The sequence below is a fragment of the Nicotiana tabacum genome, chromosome 10 (assembly GCF_000715075.1).
Source record: "Nicotiana tabacum cultivar K326 chromosome 10, ASM71507v2, whole genome shotgun sequence".
Taxonomy (NCBI): Eukaryota; Viridiplantae; Streptophyta; class Magnoliopsida; order Solanales; family Solanaceae; genus Nicotiana; species Nicotiana tabacum.
In genome coordinates this window covers 113,199,008-113,218,341 of record NC_134089.1, presented here as the reverse complement: position 1 = coordinate 113,218,341, position 19,334 = coordinate 113,199,008, and positions in this window count along the sequence as shown.

Sequence of the window (19,334 nt, the reverse complement as noted above, 5' to 3'; positions counted from 1 at the left end):
AAGCTCCGATCACAAAAGCTCCACAGAGGTCCGAGGTAGCACCTGAGTAAAAGCAACTACTCAACAGAAGTCTATCTTATATGTTTTAAAAAGGGCTATCTATATCAGGATCAAAAGGGATCCCCGGGTACCCAAAGTTAACCTTCATTCAGGATAGCATTCCCGAAGTCCCTGGAATTTGACGCATTATCTCCATACAACTTGGAGGGCCTCGGTAGCCCGTGCCTATCAGATCAATCCAGGATTGGTCTGAAATACGACGATGGGTTCAAAAGAGATCCATGTCGATCAGTGGAGGATCGTAAAGAACGCCTGTGCCAAGTCAGATATCAGCAGAGGATCGGAAAGAACACTTGTGCCAAGTTAGATATCAACAGTCAATAAATAAAGGAAGGCATTCAAAGGGCCTCGAAGGGTATAAGAACACGCAAATTACAAAGCAAGAATTGAAAGCAGAAGTCAATGAAATATATTCATATTCATAAAGGTCCGTATACAACAAGCCCTTGAGGGGTCCTTACATACAATTACAAAAAGCCTACAGAGGATCTCTGCGCATGAAGTAAGAGACAAAGGGATACAAATGCAAAGCCTGAAGACTGGTCCACCTTCGCAGGTCCATAGTAGGTGCCTCCGGACGCATATCCTCGGGAGTTTAATCCTAACCTTCCACACTGATATCCCCAAGGGGAAAAGTGAGTGGCAGGGAGGGATGAAAAAACGTCATAGCTCTCCGAAGCTCGAGGACCCTCTCTATCCAAGGGAGCCTCGGAGAGATAGCAGACCGAACAACCTCCGGTCCCGCTTGCACGGCTACTTAGAATCCACTTCTAGGAACGTCTAGTCGTGCAAGCCATCGACTCAGAGCAGAGCACCATGTCGACCCAGAGTATGAAGTTGAGCAGCGGTGTATAATCCGAGCCACCTTTTGAGCAGCGGTGCATAATCCAAATGACTGTTTACATAAGAGGGAAACCAGCTCCCCGTCCATCATCATCTCAGGCCAATAGTAGCAACCACAGTGAACATGTTAATGGCCACAGCAGTAGCGGGACAGCATGGTCATGCTCGACAAAAGGAAGCTCTAGCAGAAGGCCACAACACAGTCTAAGGAAGCTCCGCCAAACGGCCTTGAGGCCATGAGCCCCAAGAATAATGTTTAAAAGTAGAAGTAAAAGGTAAGAGGGAATAGGCAAGCAAGCCAACAAAGGCACTAGGATAAGAAACACAATGCCAGATCATCCCCATTTATAGGGGGTTATGACGCGGTCGTCGAGGCTTTGGAAAATTGATTGACGGGTGCAGTTAATGCATCCTTGGACAAACGAACTAATAGTTGTACCCTCACCTTGGGAAGCGGGAATTAGGAGTGCATTGAATGAAGTCAAAAATTCATGAGCCCGTGGATTCCCCAGTAGCAGCAAAGCTCGCGCCAGGAGTCGCACCATCAGAATGATGTCTCTGTAAAATCAGAGGACTTTGGAAACACGGAGACTAAATGTACGCGGCAAAATCAAAGGACTTGATTTCTTCCTAGCAAGTAGCTTCGGAAGAATACCTTGAGACCCCGAGGACAGGAAGCAACGATCAAGTTCCCGACCTCGGGGCTCGTTGAGGCCCAACTTAGAAAAAATGGAGATCAAATCCAGGACAAAGGGGGAAGCTCTCAAGGCACACGGCTAAGTCTAATAGGCTGGCCTATACAGAGCCTATGCTGAGGCGTCACATCAAGCCATCCCATCTCTATACTTTGTAATTGATGCCCATGTACTTGCACCTGAGTTCCCCTCCTATATAAAGGGGACTCACGCTACCTTGTAATGGATTGATGTTGCTCCATTTCTCCACAATTGCAATAATCTCTCTCTCTCTCTCTCTCTTTTCTTTCTAACTTGTTTATTCTCTCTGGCCCGAGGCCACCTCGATATTCATTGTGTTCTTACTCGTTCTTCATTGCACACCTTAGTATTTGCCATAAAGTGCCTTTCTTAATTATATCGTCAACTGTTATCCCATCCCCGACTATCCCCGATAGCTCGAGCTCGACCCCGAGGTCCTTCATCGATCAGACCTATACCCGAGCAGCAGGCCCTACGGTTCAATTACTATCTCGTTTTTGCTAACTTTTCATCATTAGATTCCATATTATTAGCATCAATTTCTCTAACAACTAGATCGGGAATAGATCGCGTGTTTTTAGAATCCCATTTACAAATTTAATTGTTGTTACCATTTTAACGGTAAATAGTCGCAATTGCAACCACTTAGGGCATTTTCCAGATTTTACTCTTTTTAGCTTCTTTTTGACTCGTTTCACTTAATTTCTTCAATATCACTTCTAAATCACATAGAACCTATAATATAGAAGTAAATGGCATTAAACACATGATTTTATCACTCAAACATAGCAAAAATATAGGCTTAAAGACAAGATAAGTTGGTAAAATACCAACTTATCAAACCCCCAAACTTAAACTATTGCTTGTCCTCAAGCAATGAAAGCGACAAAATCTCCTCTCAAGTATATAACTCAACATTGCATCCTTATCATGCCAAGCAAAAAATGTCGACTATAAGCACAAACGCATGACTTCGATTGGTACCAACAATTAATCCAGAGCATATGAATTGTTGAACACTTCTCGTGAAATTCATTACATTTCAAGTGCTCAAGCACTATGCAAATCAAAATAGCAAATCAAGTCATGACACTAAAGCTTCAAAAATTGCCTCTCTATCACAATTATCTTTCTTTGGTCATTCCTTTCAACTGAAAATGTGATTAAATTCACAACTCAAATCTTATGTGCACTCACAATGAAGAGATAATCCCACACTCATAAATCTTAATTCAGAACAAAAATGGGATATCAAATGGAAAGAATAAACTCTCTCTCTCACAATGATGTTCAAATGAATACAAATAGTACCATAGGCTTGCCCTTCATATATTTCCCACTAATGTAGACAACTTGGTTCAAAATCAATTAGGACTTAAAAGGTTGTAGTTTAGGCTTTTGGTTAAGGTAAGGCACAATTTTTGTTAGAGTGACTCAAAACCTATCGAAGCACTACAAAATTTACAATCAAAGTCCACTTCCTTCAAAAACATTCTCCATTCTTTATTCATTTTTCATTCCACACCTGATCTTCCCTTTATTAAAAACTTCTTATTATTATTATTTTTTCTTCCTTCCTTTTCTAAATTAAGGAAGGTTTCACGTTTTATCATTTTTTCTACATTCCACCTTTTAAACAACTTACATACCACAACCTTTCCAACATTCATCCCCAAACTTAGGCTTTTAGCCTATGTTTACACTTTCAAAGTACGTAGGGAGGTATGGTGCAAAAAGCTAGATCAATAAAGAACAAAGGATGAAAGCTTGTAACATGGTTGCCAAAGAATAAGGTTAAATGCTCAAAATGGGTTGAATAGGGAAAATATTCAAGGGTAGGAAATTTAAGGCACAATGGCGGTCCAAGGAAGGCCTAATATCATTTTTCAAACCAAGTTAGTCTATGATTTCGCATTGAAGCACATTCCGGGAAAGTTCTAGACTACAAGTAATGCAAAAGAACTCACAATAAATCTGACTACACATGGCACATGAACACTCAAGTGGAATACAAATCCAAAATCCAATTGAAACCAATGACTCAAAGAGGTTACATATAGCATAGGAAGCTATTTAGTGAATCAAAGAGCCAAAATTTGAGTCTAAAAGTCATGACATCTGTACTTCAATTATTTTACTTTTTCAACAACCAATAATTCATATGTCAAGGTTTAAATCATGTTGGTACCAAGCAAGACACAACTTGGTCAATGGGCACAAACCCCAACTCAAACTATTTATTCTTCCTAAAATAACATAAGCTATATGTAAACTACAAGACTAATTCCCTTAAGAAAGTTGCCTAGCTATCCATCATCGGGAAAAGTCAACAAAAATTTACTAACAATTACCCGGTTCAAGAAGAAAATTGGCATTCTTGGAAAAAGAACCGTGGTACAAAAAAACCAAGGATATCGCCACTAACATAAAACATACTATATATAAAAAAAATTAAGAAGCTAATAACCAAAATTAAGAAGCTAATAAACATCAAGTAACTAAAACATAATATATATATATATATACACACACTAATAAATATATATATATATATATATATATATATAAACAAGAAGTTAAGAAGCTAATAAACATAATAATATCACACATCACATGAAAATACAATAACAACAAAATGAAAACAATCACAGTACCAATCTGCCATACCTACAGTTATCCACAATTATACAAGAACAACAGTTATACAAGAATCCACCCCCAACTAAAGATGTTGCAATGTCTCCAATGCAACTAAACATGATAGAGTAAAATGGTGGAAAGTGCTCCCTGGATACTGCATCAGGTGCTTTCCTCGCTGTCTGACTTAGAGGCATCCTCCTCTCCTTATTCCTCGAACCAAGCAACAGGAGAATCATCATCATCTACCGGCCTGGTCGATGGTATTGGGTCTTGAGGCTTTAGGACTTTCCACTGCCCCATCACACCCTTTCACATTCGAGTAAAGAATCTGGGTGTGTGCCTTTTCTAGAGTGCCATGGGAACTGCTCAACTCACCTTGCGCCTTGGCTAGCTCAGTGTATGCCTTCTCCAGCATCTTAAGGTGATCCCCCTGCTTCCTCTGATCATCATGGTATTTTTGAAAATCTTTCTTTGAAATGTATGCGGGTCCCTCATATGTTTCCCCATGTCCTTGTGGAAGCTAGCTACTAGTTCGCGCATTACCTGCATCTCCTCACTAAGCACATCAAATGGTCCTCCTGCAGAAGATGATAACTGACTACTCTGACAACATGAGAAGAAGACACCATCTTTCTCTTTTTGCTCTTCACAGTGCCGCCCTCTCCTCTTTTATTCAACGGAGTTAGAGGCTTTCCAGGATCTATCCAATTGTCTCCCAGAGCTTCTTCCACCCCAGCAAGATGGCACAACTTAGTGATAAGCGATAATATCAATGATGGACTATTCTGGATCCGATACTCCCCCAGTTCATTGATGAAGATTTCACCAACATTTAGTTGAATAACATCAAGGATACATGCTATCATTTGAGCTCTTACAATCAGTACATTCCATATGTTTGACACAGGGGAGATACGACTGCATATGATGGCTAGCCATATCTTTGCTTCGTTAGTGAACTCTTTGGATGTGATCCCTCTTTTCTCAACTTTCCATGGAACATCCGCACCCGTGCATAACTTGGACACCAACCACTCCCCTAAAGCATAGACATTTGCATGGAATGGGGTCATGTCGTGGTCCGCTAGGTGATACACTTGATTCACAGCTTCAGCTCCAAAGTGTAGCATTTTGCCACGAATTCTCATCTTGGGCTCCCTTTGTCTGATAGCTGGGAGATCTGCATTAAATTCCCTCACCCATTGCTCATTGGCTCAGCAAGGTTAAGGGGCAAAACAATCCCATATCATGTTTACTAGCCTTTGATGGAACTCGAGAAGGTGTTCCTGGACGTTGTCTAGCAGTATGCCACTCTCCGGGAGCAACTTTTTAGAGATCAGTTCAGTAAAGTACCGTTCTTGGTATTCCAATAAGAAGAACCGATGTTGGTTGTAGTTTTGCTCAGCTTCCAAGGGGTTATCATTTGCGGATCCTTCAGAGTTAGAGCTCATTTTCAATTATAGTACCTGTCAACAAATGATATGAGTGAAAACATGGTATGGCTATGAAGAATATTGAAAAATGAATCAAATATGCCAAAGGAATGATCAGACAGTCAAAACCCAGCCTTAGAAAAAATTTCAAGATTTTGAGATTTTGAACTGACTGCTCTCTGATGTCGCAAATGCCAACAAATCTTTGCAATTGCGAAGTTATCAGAAGACGCAATTGCGAATATTTTCTCGCAAATACGAAGAGCAAGGACTTCTGATAAGATCGCAATTGTGATGAATTTTTTTCATTTGCGAAGCTTGCTGGAATTGGGATTTTTCGCAATTGCGACCACCTCCTCGCAAATGTGAAGAGGCCATCACAATTGCGAGATCGTCGTCCCCAGCCTCACCTTCCTCATAGAACAGTACAAAGCCCTAAAAAATTTTAATAAAAACCATTCCTAATGAACCCAATCATCTTTTAAACATACAATCATGCACTAGACTTCATAGACAATCATGAATCAACAAAAATATCGATGATTCGGCCAAGAATATCATTCGGGGCTTTCATCGATCACATAAGAAGCACAAAGAATTCACTTCTATTTGACAAGCCTTGGGTACTCAGACTTCCCCAACTTTTTAGCAAAGAACAAACTAACACTCTCAACCAACCTCACCCAGAAATCAACTTATAATTTGAACAATTTTTAAACAATTTGGGGAAAAGGGAATGTCACCCATTTGAAAACCTAGGGTTTCAGAGAAACGAAGAAGAAGAAGAAGAAGGAGAAGAAGTGATTATGCTTCCATACATGGACTCTTGCAATTAGGAGTGAGAGAAAGTGGATTTTTACAATAGGGAGAGTGAGGGAGACATAGGTTTGAGAGCCTTAGTTTGTTCAAAAAGGGTGAACCAACTTGTTTTACCACTCTGATGTCGCAATTGCGACACAGCCTTCGCAAATGCGAAGGTTAATAAAACCTGATGTTGTCGCAATTGCGACAATATTTTGGGAAATGTGACGGCCCAGGTTCGCAAATGCGAAGCCTGTGCCCCTGCAATTTTCATTAGATACTGTTTTCATGATCTCCGTCACCTCGACCTACTCAAATCAACTCCAAAAATTATGAAACTTGGCAAATTGGTTAGAAATAATATAATAAGCTATTCTAAAAAGAGAAATGTCAAAAATGACTAAAAATTAGAAATATGATGGGTTGCCTCCCACCAAGCGCCGCATTAAACGTCGTGGCACGACGCAACTCAACTTTACCACTTTTCTCGCAGGCACCCAACTTGGAATCAAACTTGTGACTACGAGTGGTGGGGGTGGTAAGTAGATGATCAAACCAAGACTTAATTTCTTCATTTTGCACTTTTTAGCTTTGATGTGAGGAATGTCATTTTGCCTTCTTGTTCCCTCAAATTATAAAATGTATGGCCTTTGTCTTTCCTCCTCGCAATCCCTCATTGACACGTGCAGATCAATTCCCATTTCACCACACAATTCCAATGTTGAAAAATGCTTGGAATGTGACATCAACCCTCCAAAATAAAATTCTTCCCGGATTTTGACATCCTCTTTTTCACACGAACTAGAGTCAATATCAACCATATTTTCATTTACACCGGTTGACTCTAATTCCATATTTTTCTTGGCATTACTAACACTCATGGATTCGGTTGGCGGATGTTCAATTCTTGATTCCTCAAAGTATAGCTCGCTTTCTTCCTCGAAATCGGACTCTTCTTGACTTCCTTCCACACTCTCAAGTTGGTGGGCATAGTGAGCCTCAACCAATATTTTCATTTGATCTTCTAAAGTGCGGATATGTTCATCATTGTGAGCCAAGTCTTGTTTCAAGTCCTCGAGTGCAAAGTTATGTTTCTCCTCATTTTCAAGAATAGTCTCCAACATGAGCATCATCTTCTCATTTTGAGCATGTGAGAGTTCTTCTTGGTTACGATCAAGTGCCAAAGAAGGATTTTCGGCTTCCACATCTAAGGAAAATTCTTGGCTATCATTAACTTCCAAGGCTTTTTGGACCTCTAAAGCTTCAAGCATTTTTCCTATTTGTGAGTGCAACTTTTCAAGTGTTAAGTCATTTTGGAGACAATTTTTCAAAAGCTCCTCCGAGGCACTTTGCTCTTTTTTTGCTCCTTCAAGTAGGCATTCTAACATGAGCTTGAACTCTCCATTTTAACCATGCTCAGCTTTTTCCACTTCCATAGCCCTATCATTTTCATCACAAAAAGTAGAATCATCATAGCGGCGACTTGGAGAAGGGAAGGACAAATAAGTACAATACTCCCAATGACCATTTTGATAACCACACTTACCACAAATACTCCACTCATGGGTTTGAGATTGTGCGCATAATCTACCCCGGGAGAATTTAAACAATTTTGCCACGAGTGTGGTCCTCCACAACAAGGACAAGGGTTATCAAAGTATAAACAACTACCATCCGACCAATTTTCATTATATAATGCCATTTTTCAAAACCATCAAGATAAAAAAGAAACAAACAAGAAAATAGCCCATGGTAAGAAAAATTAATTAAACAAATATTCACAAGTTTGGATCAAAGCACTTACGCATATTTCTCAAACAACCTAAATTACGTGAAATTGTTCCCTGGCAACGGCGCCAATTTTGGTGACGTCCAAATCCTTTACTAAAAAGTAAATAGACACGGTCGTATGCAATATAATATACCCAACTATGAGTCGAGGTCGAATCCCACAGAGAACAATATGTAGGTGATTAGGAATGTAAGAGAATTATCACTTGTTATGCAATGTCAAACACTAAGAATTGGTTTGAGAAAATATTTATACCTAAATGTGGAAATGTAAACTAACCTAGAAAGCAAGTAAAATGATCAATGGCTACAAGTATGGATGCATCGGGAATTACACTCAAGTAACGAGCCAATGTATTTCATGATTTTACAAATATGAGCGAGCTTATGTTAATTAGCCTCGAGCAATAATTCTATATTAGCTTCTTCCGAAGACTAACAAGACTTCCTAATTGAATTATCCCTAAAACAATTAAGAGATTAAGCACACTCGAATATGGCTACAAGTAGTTCAATCTTATCCCTAGGTAGAATCTATAAAATGAGGGTTAAAGCCTCAAGTTCCTGTTAAGTAATCTTTCCCAACCCCTAATAATCTTTCCCAAAATTAATTCAGAGTTAATCGGCGAGTCCTACGATTAGCTAATCCCTTTGAAAATGTTAAAGAACGAGAATAATTAAAGAAACAATAACTCACTTCATAAAGAGATAAAAATCATTTAATACATAAGCACAACAAGGTATTCTATCCACACTTTAAATATGAATATTCCCATAAACAAGATTCAAGTGTTGGATAAAATACTACATACTTAGATATACAATACAAAGCAAGGAAATGAAGAAATAAACATAAATGGGTAAGAAATTCTTAACCACAATCTTCAAAACCCAAGTGTAAGTGCATGAACCATAGCTTCCATACTTGTTCTCTCTAGCCCTAAGACTGAAAATAAGCCAAAAGATATTTACAAATGAGTTGGTTTGGGTATTAAATAGTTTGGGGTGAAAAAAAGTGAATTTCTAGAACTGCCCAGTTTCCTTTTCGCGTTCGCGACAATACCTTCGCGTTCGCCAAGGTTTGCTTTCCTTAGGCTTTGCGTTCGCGAAGGTTTGGTTTCTGATTCTTCGCGTTCGCGATGTGTACTTTGCATTCGTGAAGGTCTAGCTTCCTACTTATTCACGTTCGCATTAGACCTTCACGTTTGCGAAGAGTAAATCACTGGCAGGTTCTATTTGTCCATTTTAGCTCCTTTTTGACTTATTTTCTTCACCATTACTTCGAAATCACATACAACCTGTAAAATAGAAGTAAATGACATTAACCACATGATTTTATCACTCAAACATTGCAAAAATATAGGTTTAAAGACAAGATAAGTTGGTAAAATACCCACTTATCAATAACATATGAATAATTTAATTAAAACTAAAGTGACATGTATGTATGATGTAGTAAAAGAAATCAAGCGGGCCAATGAGATGCAAGAATCATACTTACCTTATTCAGACTCAGAACATATCTAAGTATTGAACTATCCAACTTACCTTACAAATGATGTAGACTGAAATAGAAAGGCTCCGTTGGCCGAGAACATCTAATGTCATATATACATCTAATTCATGTAATGATATACCTGAAATTGTTACATGTGCTATCTGTACTGGAAATCATCATATTATGGAACTTCATCTATAACATTTTTCTAGCCGTCATACCTTATATCTAAATACTTAACTCAGATAGATCAAACATCTTTAGGGCTACATTGAAACATAAAAGTGGCACTTATGCGTTTCATCAGAGACCGTCTGTAAGGCTCACTCATAAACATGAATAACAGTGGCTCATACGCGTAACATAGTAGACCGTCCATACGACTCATAATACTTAGGCCTAGCTATGCGTGCAATTGAGACCGTCCATAACCAACCTTCATTATGCACCTATACATTCATAAACCGTTCATAGGGCTTCACTGTACACCTACGCATTCATAGACCATCCGTAGGGATTAATAAGTTGGTATTTTACCAACTTATCTTGTCTTTAAGCCAATATTTTTGCTATGTTTGAGTGATAAAATCATGTGTTTAATGTCATTTACTTCTATATTACAGGTTCTATGTGATTTAGAATTGATATTGAAGAAACCAAGTGAAACGAGTCAAAAAGAAGCTAAAAATAGGAAAATCTAGAAAATGCCCTCAGTTTTCACAATTGCAACAAAATCCTAGGAATTCTGAATCCAGAAGTCGTGGGAATTGCGAGTAATGCATGGGAATTGCGAAGAAAAACTATTCATGCAGTCTTCGGAAATGCAAAAAAGACTTCACAAATGCGAAATCAACCTTCGCAAATGCGAAGTATTTATCACAATTGCGAAGTTAAGCAGTATAGACATAGTTTGCAATTGCAAACTTATGTTCGCAAATGCGAAAATCGTGCTTCAGTTCTGGGAAATTATGGAATTTCACATTTTTTATCACCAAACCAGCTCATTTGTAAAAGATCTTTTAGCTTATTTTAAGTTCCAAACACTAGAGAGAACAAGGAAGGAAGCTAGAATTTTGCACACACGCTTTGGTCTTGAAGATTTGAAGCTTGTCGTTGAGAATTTCTTACCCATTTATGTTCATTTCTTTATTTCCTTGCTTTGAATTGTATATCTAAGTGTGTAGTATTTTATTCAACACTTGAATCTTGTTTATGGTAATATTCATGTTTAAAGTGTGGATTAAATACCTTGTTGTCCTTATGTATTGAATGATTTTTATTCTTTTATGAAGTGAGTTATTTTTACTTTAATTTATTCTTGTTCTTTAATGTTTCCAATGGGATTAGCTAACCCTAGGACTCACCCATTAACTCCGAATTAATTTTGGGAAAGATTATTTGGGGTTGGAAAAGATTAATTAACAAGAACTTGAGGCATTAACCCTCATTTTATAGATTCTACCTAGGGATAGGATTGAACTACTTGTAGCCATATCCGGGTGTGCTTAATCTCTTAATTGTTTTAGGGATAATTCAATTAGAAAGACTTGTTAGTCTTTGGAAGAAGCTAATTTAGAATTATTGCCCGAGACTAATTAACATAAGCTCGCTCATATATTGTAAAATCGTGAAATACATTGGATCTTTACTTGAGTGTAATTCTCTATGCATCCATACTTGTAGCCATTGATCATTTATAGTAGACCATTTTTGGTTTGGCATGATATGGATGCACTGTTGAGTTAACTACTTGGGAGGAGATTTTGTCGCTTTCATTGCTTGAGGACAAGCAATAGTTTAAGTTTGGGGGTTGCTAAGTTGGTATTTTACCAACTTATGTTGCCTTTAAGCCTATACTTTTGCTATGATTGACTAATAAAATCGTGTGTTTAATATCATTTACTTCTATTTTACAGGTTGTATGTGATTTGGAGGTAATGGTGAAGAAACAAAGTTGAAACAAATCAAAATGGAGTTAAAATGGACAATGAGAACCTGCCCAGTGATTTACTCTTCGCGAACACGAAGGTCCACCGCGAACGCAAAGAAACAGGAAGGCAGACCTTCACGAACGTGACGTACACAACGCGAACACGATGCATCAGAACTCAAACATTCGCGAACGCGATGGTACAGTCGCGAACGCGATGGTACAGTCGCGAACGCAAAGAAGGAACTGGGCAAGAAAACTGGGTAGTTCTGGAAATTCACATTTTTGACCCCACACCATTTAATACCCAAACCAGCTCATTTGTAAAGAATATTTGGCATATTTTCAGTTCAAAAGACTAGAGAGAACAAGGTGGAAGCTAGGGTTTTGCACACACACTTCGGTTTTGAAGATTTCAAGCTTGTGGTTAAGGATTCTTACCCATTTATGTTTATTTCTTCATTTCCTTGCTTTGTATTGAATATTTAAGTGTGTAGTTGTACGCGGCAAAATCAGAATAATTGATTTCTTATTGTCAAGTTATTTCGGAAGAACGCCTCGAAACCCCGAGGACGGGAATCCACGACCGAGTTCCCGACTTTGAGGCTCGTTGAGGCCCGACTCAGAGAAGATGGAAATCGAAGCCAAGACAAAGGGGGAAGCTCCCAAGGCACACGACTAAGTCTGATAGGGCCAGCCTATCCAGAGCCGATGCTGAGGCGTTACGTCAAGCCATCCCATCTCCATACTTTGTAATTAATGCCCATGTACTTGTAGCCAAGTTCCCCTCCTATATAAAGGGGACTTACACTACCTTGTAAGAGGCTGATGTTGCTTCATTTCTCCATGAGTTCATTAATCTCTCTCTCTCCCTCTCTCTTTTCTTTCTAACTTGGATGTTCCCAATGGCTCGAGGTCACCTAAATACCCATCGCTCTTCTAGTTGTTCTTTATCATATAGCTTAGTATTGGCTGTGAAGAGCCTTGCTTAATCATATCTTCAATTGTTATCCCATCCCCGACTATCCCCGATAGCTCGAACTCGACCTTAACGTCGACCTCGAGGTCCCCTATCGACCGGACCTATACTCGGGCAGAAGGCCCTTTGGTTTTATTACTATCTCGTTTTAGCTCGCATTCCATCATTAAAATTCATATTATCAGCATCAACTGCTGTAACAACTAGCTCGGGAATAGATCATGTATTTTTAGAACCTCATTTAAAATTTAATTGTTGTTACCATTTTCACGGTAAATAGTTTGGCACCCACCATGGGGCTAAAAATAATAGTGATTATATTCTTGCTGGTTCCATTGCATAAACGCACGCTATCTTTCACGCTTTTTCTTGTCCAAAGATCTCTTGATTTCAGGTCAAAATGTATGGCTCGGTAAACTGAGTCGAGAACTGCTACCCTAAAAATCACAACAGAAACGGTGAGGTTGTTCCAGTGGTTGGCACGATGCCACGGAACCCCGATAACGCATCTGGGCCAATTCCAGTGGACGCAGGTTCATGAGATGCACAAGTTAATGAAACTTCTCACACCGGCAGGAGCATACGGCACAACGACTAATAGCAGTTGGCTATTAGTCTTCATGATATTTTTGAAATGTTGCAGGCATAGCAGTTGGCTATCGCTCAGCTGCAGAGCCATCCGAAGACTCCCAACACAGTAGCGCCGAAAGCAGCTCCCTGCGCCGAATGAGTACCCGAAAGATCAAGCAACAACGGATCAATAACAGACCTTGCCACAACGAAGACGCTTGAGGATCTCTCCAAAAGAATCGAGTCAGGTTTGTGGAGGTTCATGCAACAGTTATCTCCCGGGGAAGCGGTCCCGAAACCCACTTCACAAAAATTCGGAATGCCGGAACTCCCTAGGTGTGACAGGACGTCAAATCCCGACGAGCGCACCATAACTTACACATGCACAGAAAAAGACAGCAACCTTCAAGATGATGAGTACAAGCCCGTCTTGTTGAAAAAATTCGGGGAAACGCTCTCGAAAGAAACGATGAAGTGGCATCGCAGCCTAGTGCCTGACCTCACAAACTCGCTTACCATATCAGCAGATCCTTTCGCATGAGCACACACTGATTCCATCAAAGTAGTAACGGAAGAGCCCAACATATCTGAGGGCAAACAAAGAGAGAGTGAAAAAACATAGGAAGTCGCACCTTAGTCCCTAATAGGACAAATGAGATCGCTCCCGGTTTCTGATGACTGGGCAACCCGGGCCTTCGCCCAAAGTTTTAATGAATCATGCTCGATGACTCCAGGTAATTTCAAATCATACTTAATCAGATACCCAGTTGAGACCTGGTCGGATGCCTGTACCCGGCACCGGCCACGAATTAGGGCCATGGACAACTGGACAACCGTCCGGGAGCCTCTATGGGCCCGGTATACCCAAGCAGGCTCCCAGCAAAGAACCTAATGCTAAACAGATGGAGGTACCATCCATACATTACGAATGGGAGGAACGCCATAGGATTCAACATACCTCGCAGTGGTAAGGAAATAGTTCGACGGCAACATCCTCGAGGAACCTTCATTGGAACCGGATCTAACGAGGTACAGCCGGTATAGTAACCTCCCCCAATAGAGTACGGTTTCAGCATCGCTATACCAAATATCACGATCACCATAAGCGAAACCAGGGACACTGAGCGACTCAGGCCTATTCGACCAAGACCCTTTCGAAGGAACTACAACCAGTGCGGGAACCGCAAGGCGCGCGCGACCGCAGGGTCAAAAATGGCCACCAGCTCAGAAGGACGACAACCGTTCTACTCAATAAAAATCACCGCCGAGTACCATCGAGCGGTCAGGCTCGAGCCCAGCCCCAAGGGAGGAAGGCAATCGGGAAGGATGAAGTGAACAAGCCGCGACGTATACCACAATAGTGAAGGAGTGGCGACAGCCTCTGAGGACTCATAAAATGGAAAGTGAAAATGTTCGTCGTCAGGGAAAAATGTGTCCAGGGAAATATTTCGGAGGACAACCTTTAATCCAGGGAAAAAGGCTCTTAGACTCCGCCTAGGTGTCACACTAACGCTTTGATAACCCTCTCCCTCATTTGATTTATCTTAAATAAAACATGTGTTCATGAATTCAGGTGGTTCGGTCACGTACAACAACGATGACGAACCAAAGTCAGTGGGGCGGTCCGGACTAACAGGCCAAATCGTTCCCGTATCCCGAAACCCTAGCAAATTCCAAATGACAAATCGCCACAAAGACCATTCTCTTAATACAACCCGTCTAAGCTCGGGCCAGGATGCCGAGCTCTCTACCATCAGAGGAGGCGCAAAGCACAGACATCTTATTCAGATGACCGCCCGCACACCACAATAGCGTCGGCACCATTTCACCAAAAGCATGAAACCCCTCGAAAAGGGCAGAACTAAAATAAGTCGACAGAGAGCAATATGCGACGAGAGATAATTCTTCACCATGTGGCGCGTCGCCGGCATCAATGCCCCCACCCTCGGAAGGATCAAAGGGTAAGTAAACCACATCTTCGGTCAAGCCTGATAAGACACAGCGGAGGGCTGTATCGGGCTCACGCCTCGAAAGGGTATGAACATACCAAATCTCAAAACGTCACCTACGCGTCCCTCGGTGAGCAATAACTGCTTTATTCCCTTGTTTTTTTTTCACTAACCTGTATGCAGACAGCTGGCCAGGACATTCGGAAGTTCTAACTCTACCTAGAGATCCCTAGGCCTTAAAAAGGGCCCGCCACGCTCTTTTCCTTCAATCGGGCTTCCCCCCCAAAGAGGGAATTGTTAGTAAGATTATTAGCGAAGCAACATACCCCCTAGAGGAGGATCTGATAAGGTCACAGGACTTCTCCTACAGTCCAACGACAAGTGATGGTCTTCTTCTAAGGGCACCGTCCCCTCAGGAGGACCAGGAAACTGCAGACTATGACCCAATCGGGAATTATGTACCGAATCAAATGGTTCGAGGAGCTGCGCCCGCGCGAGCCGAGCTCACAAAAATGAAACAATGTATTTTTACACCAAGCAATAAAAGGATATCTTTTCAGCATCCCATTCTCCAAACAAGGAAATCTCAAATATACCCCCAATAGGGGCCTCTCTACCAAACGCGTGCCGAGATACTCGGAGACTTAGCGTCAGCAAAGCAGAACCCGCACGACCCCAAGGTCCGAACTTCGGGCTCACAAAGCCCCTACAAGGAAACTCCGAGCTCACAAAAAGCGGTCTTCAAGCTTAAAAAAATTCAATGATTCGGAGACTATCATTCATCACCAATGGCCATGCATCGGGAAACCCGAAACTATAAGACCCCTAGTGGGCAGACTCGGCATGACAAACTGTAAGACCTCAATAGGCATGACAAACTGTAAGACCTCAACAGGCATGGCAACTGTAAGACCTCAACAGGCATGAAAATCCCGAAGTTCACGCTATACGTCGCATTTGCAAGAGTCCCAAAAGGGCATACCCCCGGTGTAGATGCCTAAACTGTTACTCGGGATCAAAAATGGATCTGGACAAACACGGATGCCCGACCGTCACAAAAAAATCGTAGGCCACTACTTCGAATATACTTCGGAAAGAATTGGTTAAAACAGGTTTCCCTGAACAGGCAAAAACGAGCTTCGACCATGTAAGGCTCCAAATCGCAAGGCATCGATCTACTCGACCTACGAGCTATGAACCTTCTGAGGTGATCAAAATATTGTCGATAACGACTTGAAATTGAGGTTCTTTGTAACCAACGACGGGTCAGGCAAAACTATTTCATAATACCTTAACAAGCAGAAAATAGAGCCTACAAAAAGCCCACGGGCAAAAATAGCGCAATAGCCATTGTCGCCAGAAAACAAGCCTACAGGCCGCACATTGAAAGGTCTCTATGACCAAACAGCATAAGAGCCATTGTCGGCAATTTAAAAATGGAATATTTGAGGTTTAAAATGAGCTCAAATTGTAACACGATTCGGAGACAGGATCCAAAATAGTTAACTGTGCAAGCCTCCAGGCCACATATTAAAAGGTCTCAATGACCAAAACAGCATAAGAGGCATTTATCGCCGGTTTGAAAATCAAAAGTACTTAGGGGTCAATTAAAGCTCGAGTCACAATGCGACTCAGAGACTAGACCCAAAATAGTTAAACTACAACATGCCTAAGCGCACGGCATAAATGCCACTATCGGCAACTGAGTGAGCCTCCAGGGTTACCTACCTGTAAGGTCACTTCGACTCAAAGCACAAAAGGCCATCATCGTCCGCCCATGTAGGCAGGAAAGAACTTGAGGGTCAATTGATGCTCGGATCGCAATGCGATTCAGAGACTGGACCCAAAATAGTCGAAACAGCAAATGCACAAGGTCAATAAATAAGAACAACTACTACCTGCCCGCACGGGCATAGAAGATTTAAAGGAAGGAAAGAGCATAGAAGATTTAAAGGCAAGCAAGCTCGAGTCAAGACCCGACTCAAAGACTGGGACTAAACAACTAGGCAAAACACGGAGGCCCCGATGCCTACTTTAGTCCATGATCCCACTTAAAAGCTTCCTGGCCTGCCTGATAAACTTTGGACCTACAAGGATCCCGCCAAACTCTGAAACCAGCCCGCCTGGTCAAAAGCAATACAGAAAAAGATGTAGAAGAAATAAAGCTTCAAGTCTCCTCTTATCTTACATATGCAAAAAAGGGGCACTCTCCATCTACAAACATGCTCTACAAATATCAAATACAAAGTGGAAAAACGGCAAAATCTACATTCCTCTCCAAAGGGCTACAGTTTGCCGGATTCGCTCTTCGCATCGTCAGGAATAAGTAATCGCACGTCACGCTCGTCCGCCCTTGCACGAGCCAATTCCTCCGAGAGAACGAATACCCTTGCACCTATCTCCTCGAGTATCTCCCTTCGGGATCTGCAACGAACATATTCATCGATCCTCTTCTCCTGGTCGAGGGCTCGCTTCAGCTCGACTTGGGAATCAGTAGCGTCCTTCATGTGAATCTCCATCTCCTGATCAGCCTTGGTTCATCTTAGTGCCGCTTCAGCCCGGGCATCAATTATCTTAGCCCTAATCTTTGAGAAATCAGATTCATGTTTCCAGATCATGTCCGCCTGAACAATGGCAATGTCACGAGCCAAGCGGAGTTGGGATTCGAAGGCAGGGACCTTGGCTGAGGCGCCTGTCTCCTCTGAAGCTTGAGCTTGCACCTGAGCCCTTAGCTCACTACAGGCAGTTCTAACGCGGTCAATATTGCCCTTGAGGAACTCCAAGGCCTCCGTCTTTTTCTGCAGCTAATATAACAAAAAGCTAGTTAACCTTAAGGTCCAAAGGGAGCAAAGCACAAGCTGCAAAAAGTTACCTGCTCCATCAAATAGCTCTCGTAATTCGAGCTCTGGTACGCCTCATATCGCCAATGCAGCAACTCAACCTCCTTCTCCTTGCTAAGGAGCCTAAGGGACTCGCCCTTGTCCAAACTTTTCTAAAGACTGGCCCCTTGACGGAGCAGCTCAGACATAAGCCTATCACAGGCCTGCACAAGGAAAGCTTAATAGAGGGAAGGGGACACGAAATACATGAAAAATGCGCCTAAACTCACCACAGAGTGAAGCCGACGGACTTCCTCAAAGTCAGAACACACCCCTAATGATCCTGGCTTTTTGGGCTCAGGAGAACCAACCTCGGGCAGAGCATATTCACTCGGAGGAACCGCCGCCCGAGAATCTGATACTCCAGTAACAACATGCCCAGACGATGCCCTCTCTTCAAAGATATGGGCCCATCCAGCACCGCTAAAAGCTCCATCACACCGCGGGTGCCAATCCGTCTTATCACCATCGTCCCTCTGCTCGGAGGCCGACGACTCCTTCCCCTCTTCGAAAGAGCACTACGTCATCCCCAAGAAGCGCCTGATACCTACAAACGGCAAAGCCAGTGCAAAACAAAGGAGGGAGATGTTATTTCAAATATACGAAGGCCAAGGCAAAGGCAGCATGCGCACATACCTTGGTATTTCACTCCCTATCGGGCACGAAATATAGCTCGCCACCGACGCTCATCATAGGTCGAAGGGGTCACCAGCCTTCGAACCCAGTCGGGTATGTCAAGGACTTCGCCCGGCGTCCATGAAGTTGCTGCAGCAAGTGAGAAAACACTATTATTCAACTAATTTTCGCTATAGGCAAAATCTGAAAAGGCACAATACGCTCCACTCACGTGCATAATTCCACCCTTCGAGAAATGGCAAAAGCTCCACAGGGATAATGTCGACCGTCTGGACCCGGATAAACCAACTGGCCCACTCTAGATCCCCATCCTCTTCGTCATCAACTACAAAGGGTGTGGACAAACGGCACCTCAGGGTTAGCAGACCCTACTGATGAAAGGGCCGGTATAGCCTGACGAGGTGGTTAAGCATGAATTCAAGCCCAGCCTTCTCCGCAAAGAACCTCATCAGTAGCACTCGCCAAAACGTCGGATGTATCTGCATGAAAGTAACCCGATACTTCAAGCAAAAATCAAGCACGACCCTATCAATGGGACTAAATGAGAAAAGATATAGGAATACGCTCAAGAATCCATCAGTAGAGTCCGTAATACTCCCATCCGGGGAA